This window comes from Helianthus annuus, chromosome 9 (assembly GCF_002127325.2).
Source record: "Helianthus annuus cultivar XRQ/B chromosome 9, HanXRQr2.0-SUNRISE, whole genome shotgun sequence".
NCBI classification, from domain to species: Eukaryota; Viridiplantae; Streptophyta; class Magnoliopsida; order Asterales; family Asteraceae; genus Helianthus; species Helianthus annuus.
Window position 1 is genome coordinate 3,411,268 of NC_035441.2, and position 5,620 is coordinate 3,416,887.

Genomic DNA, 5,620 nt, shown 5'->3' on the forward strand with positions numbered 1-5,620 from the left:
GTAGTGGTGAACACCTAGAGGTACCTAAATGGAAGACTTGTTCTTCCTACCTCCTACATGACTTCTATGATACAAAGAGGTTCCTAAATGGTGGATTTATCCTCCTACCTCCTACGTGACCTATATGATATGATGGACACTATGTAATACATATACATATACATATACATATATATATATATATATTACCCAAATAATCGAACCTTTGATGATGGATTAGTGTTCATTCGTCGAAGTATTAGATTACATCATCTAAGACGTAATAACTTGTTATGATTCTAATGGGTATTTGAACCCATGAAAACATTCTAACCCTTGGGGTTTCATAGTGTCAAACAAGTATTATATGACTAGATGATTACTTTTTCATATGTTTATTTTCATGTCCTCAAACTCCAAATCCTTAAACCATATGTAAACATCTCTTAAACTCCAAATCGAACACATTCAACTTTCTAGTGTCAACAACTTCGTCACATTGGATAATCGGAAGACTTAGCAATTTTGTGAGTATACTTGACCCATTTTACCGTTTTCACACTTTTGGGTGTAACATATTTTTATATACAAAGCACACTTAGTATAAATACTCTTATGCAAATACATAAACAAACAATCCAATACATGCTTACTATTTGTTATCCTTGATTTGTGTTTTCTGGGTGATTCTGTAACGCCCCAAATTCCAAAGTTTTTATAAACATGGTATTTACTAGATATATGTCATGAAATAACTTAGCTAGGTTGTTTAACTTAGTTAACATAAAAGAGTAAATAGAAAGAATGAATGGAATGTACAAGGGCCAATTATGACATTTTTGGAAGTTGATGGAAGTGGTCAATAAAAGGGAAATTGAAGCCAAAAATTCTGCACTTTAGGTGTGAGGGTGTGCGTAGAACATCAGGAGAAACACAAAGGGAGCCAAAACTCTTGTTCATCAAGAATCACTAAATTGGTGATGAATTTATGATCCAATCTTATGCATGAATGAAGATCTCAACCTTACAAACATGTGGTAAGTTGTAATTTGAGATTTGGTGATCTTGTATGAAGTGGGTTTATGTTTAATCCACGAAATTATATGAAATTAATCATGTATATGTGTTAGAATCACCATATAGAACATGGATTATGCATGATTTTGATTAATTCGATGTTTTGAGGCGAAACCCGTTTGTTATGGTGAAGATGGTGACTTGGATATATCATCCATGTCCAATCCTTGTTCAAAATTTGATGTAGTATGTTGTATGTGATGAATACTTGTTAGTTAGGTTGAGTATGGTATGGAATTTGGTTGATTTTAGTTGTATTTGATTGATGAAGGCAAGAAGTAGGAAGATGAGCATAAGATGCTTGTACAATGTGCTTAGAAAGTAGTGCGCACACCAAGTGTTTGTTGAAATGCCTAGGTGAGATTAATAGATGAAATGGTATGCAAACGATGGATGAAAGTGTATAATGTGTGGAGATGATGTAATTGGGTGATAATTAAACATGAGAAATATGTTTTGAATGGAATACATGTAGGATTTTGGTTAATTATATGATTTGGTAAAAGGTATGCATTAGAAGTTGTACTCTTTGCTTGGGTAATATGATGCACATTATGTGTTGATTTACTTATGGTTAGATGAAATCATATGTGATTTGGTGTTAAGTGTGTAGAAAGTGCGTATATTAGTAAGGAGTAAGGGTGGGAAGCTATGTGTGTTAACTAAGCTTGGACAATGTTGTTAATTGTAAAATCATGATATTACTAGTATGGAAGAAATTGATTATGTTTTGTGTGCATATAACTAGATGATCATATGTGTTTTGCTATATGAGTATGAAATGTATATGATGTCCGTAGTACAATCTGTTAATGTTGAGAATGTATGAGTTTAAGTTGATAATTCATATATTGGACAGTTGACTTTCTAAAAGTCAACTGTGCATAAATAGCATAGTAAGGCATTTGGCCACAAATGTAATATTAGGGCACGCAAGGCACATGCTATATCAATAAATGTTATATGTGACGATATAAAGAATTATGTGGAATGAAAAGATGTGATTGTTATCTTATGCATTGTGTGGTTGGTATTGACTAGTAAAGGTCAATATAAAATATGAATGTGAAATTAATGTAATTTATAATGTGTGTGTATGCTAGTAATGCGGTAACCATAATGACATGAAAGTATAGGATCATGTCAAGGTGGGTGGAAGCGTGGAAGGCTAATGGGAAGGATGCGAGGAAGCAAGTACGAAACAGACGCTTAAGGTAAGTTATTTCCGGAATCACTTCTTATTTTATAAATGAAGTTTGGTATGTTGTATATAGGGAACCATGTAAGAAGTTACGGGTAAGGGTAAGTACCAAGGTAAGTTCATATGAACTTTGTCTATTCTTAATGTAAATTAAGATGATAGTTTCATCACGTTAATGGAATGTTCATGATGTTAATGGAATGTTCATCATGTTACTGAAATGTTCATCATGTTACTGAAATGTTCATCATGTTACGGGAATGTTCTTCATGTTACGGAAATGTTCATCATGTTATTGAAATGTTCATCATGTTATTGAAATGTTCACCATGTTACTGAAATGTTCATCATGTTACAGAAATGTTCATCATGTTACTGAAATGTTCATCATGTTACTGAAATGTTTATCATGTTAATGGAATGTTCATCATGTTAATAGAATATTCATCATATTAATGAAATGTTCATCATGTTAATGGAATGTTCATCATGTTAATCGAATGTTCATCATGTTAATGAAATGTTCATCATATTAATGGAATGTTCATCACGTTAATGGAATGTTCATCATGTTAATGGAACGCTCATCATGTTAATGGAATGTTCATCATGTTTGTTGGAAGTTAGTCGGTTATGTTTATTTGTAACTGCATCGATTTTTATTGATAAGTTTGTAGGTAAGGCTCAACTTTAGATGCTTGCGACGTTCAAAGTTTGATATTTGAATACGAATAAGTGAATGTGACTTGTATACATGTATATAGATATGGAACTGTAGCGTGTGTAAGTAGTGTGAACTTGTATGTACGCACATATGAATGGGATACGTATGAATGTACTTAGATATATGAATGTGTATATGTGTATTGTAATCTAATGATTGTAGATCATTGGTATACGTATATGTGAAGATGTAGGCTTTCAACATGTTTGAGATTACGTATTCCTAACCATGTTACTATTGAGAATGAAATGAAGTGTAGGTATGGGAATGCCGGACTCTTGAGGAATTGATGTCGGACTCGAGTAAATAAAATTGAGAGGATGGTTCAATGGAATACCTTACATAATTAGAATGCGATATAGCCTTTTAAGTATATGTTTTAAATTATATATGATGTCACCATGTACTAACGTGTTGGTTATATATGGTGACCGCAGGTTAGTCAGATATTCATGATGGACAAGTGAACGAGGGTCGAGTTGAAGATCATGGATTGTACGGGAAAGCGGTCACGTTGTTTGTAACTATTTAGGGTCTTACAGATTCTTATGTGATGAACTTGTCATTAGCTTCGTACAAGCCTCTACTTAACATGTATAGCGCTATAGGAGTAATGCACCACCCGTGAACGAGAGGTCATGTTAGGTTTTTTCATTCATACTTGCGTAAACAGAGGGTTGAGTTGTAAATCGAATGCCAGTTTATACGTTAATCTTGATAACTAGGTTTGCCATGTGGATTGTTCCTTATCATTTTTATACTTATATACTACGCATGTCACACCCCCAAAATCCACATGCGGATAACACCCGCTTCGAGGGCGTGACTGACCAGGATCCAGCCACCAATTATACTGAGCATTTAATTAATAGTAGAAATATTTAATATCCGAAGTAATTAGCAACATCAGAGTTTAGGTTCGGTAATTAGTTTAACAAAACAGCGGAAGCATAAACCAAAGTAGTTCAAAAGATAGTTCTTAGTTCAAAATAATTAACCCAACACACGGGTTTGACGCACACTACACATCCCCAAGCAGCAGCTCCTAAGTCACTGGTCACCTGCAAAGCATGCAGTAAGGGGTCAACAATAATGCTGAGTGAGTTCACTAGTTGTCCAGTTTTAGTTTACCAAAAACTTAAGATGTTTAGATAAAGCATTTATAATCACGTTGTGGGGAGCTACCCCATCTGTAAGCTCACTAAACTGTGGATACCGAAACTGTTGACGGAATATAAATATTCGTGCCCCGAGTCAATGTCTATCGTCATTGACCATGTTGCAAGGTCTACTAGTTCACGCCCGATCCCCCCGGTCACGGTGTGAGGTTGTCAAACCTAATAGCGCTATCAACTAATAACCCGTTCGCCCCCGGCGATTAATCGGTACTGTAAGCAGGGACTTAAGGTGATAGAGTTTCGTTTAGTTTGGCTAGTTGTGATTTATAAACAATATCCAAACGTATCTCCCCCGGAGATAGTAATTACCCATTCTGTTTCCCCCGGAGTAATGGGTCAAAAGTGTTTTTCCCAAAGTTGGTAGTTTGTTCGTGTCCCTCCGCGGGACGCATGCTTTTAGTGTGTGAACTCACCTTGGGTTGCTCGGCAGATTAGGTCACTTGTCAAATACGTTGGTCACCACGTCCTAACATGGTTACCGGTATAGGTCAGGCTTGGTGTACAAGCATTCACGTAAAAACTTACACATAACTAACACGTATCATGCATACAAGTAAACAGTGGGTTACTGGGCCGGCCCTATCATATACGAAATCAACAGTAACACATAGTCCAGTCAACGGATAGCCCATATTACACATATCGGCCCAACAACCAAAATGGACAGCCCACTCGCAACCAGGCGGTCTCGAGTCGCAACCAGGAGGTCTCGGCTTGTCACGCTGTGGTTGCGAGTCGCAACCGTGTGGTCTCGAGTTGTCACGTTGTGGTTGCGAGTCGCAACCGTCGTAGTCTCGAGTCGCAATCACGTGGTTTCGAGTTGTCATGCCTTGGTTGCGAGTCGCAACGGTGCGGTTGCGAGTCGGAATGCTGTCCCTTTCATGTACACGTGATGATGCAGATGCATCAGTCCAATTTGTACCATGTATTCAGGCCCAAATCGGGAAACAGCCAATGAGGTTCCACTAACAATCTTTGCCTAATCTGACTATTAGTAAAAATAGATCAAACTTTGCCATTTTTGAAATCTTCAATCATATTCAAACAAGTTCATCCTATGTTCATCATTTTTAGGGTTTTCATGTCAAACATAATCACACCTTCTTGAACCAAAACTTACATATTTTTGACAAGATCATGATGCAAAACAAGAAAACATACATTATATAGCCGAAATCTTATGTTTAATCATCATCATTTTTGCAAGAAATAAAGAAGCATGGTATGGTTAGCCATAATTATTCTTAGACTACCTTTTGTTAGTCATTTTAAACATGTTAGCAAGTATTCATACATAAATGGTTTTCACATATAGTCAACTTCACAAATCATCCTAGAATCATGCATAATGTTTCTAACCAAGCACTTTCTAGTTCAAAAACATTTCATACAAGGCATCCATTACACATATGTAACACTAACCGGTTTGTGAAGAAGGAGCCGAAAACAAAGGGAGAAAAT

At 36.1% G+C, this 5,620-nt stretch overlaps 1 long non-coding RNA gene across 1 annotated transcript; it reads left to right on the plus strand.

The window, feature by feature from the left end:
* Positions 1-818: 818 nt before the first annotated feature.
* Positions 819-3,675, plus strand: LOC110874043. The gene is made up of 3 exons (XR_002555586.2): positions 819-1,016; positions 2,193-2,270; positions 3,419-3,675. It is a non-coding gene; the product is annotated as an uncharacterized LOC110874043 (long non-coding RNA).
* The last annotated feature ends 1,945 nt before the right edge of the window (positions 3,676-5,620 follow it).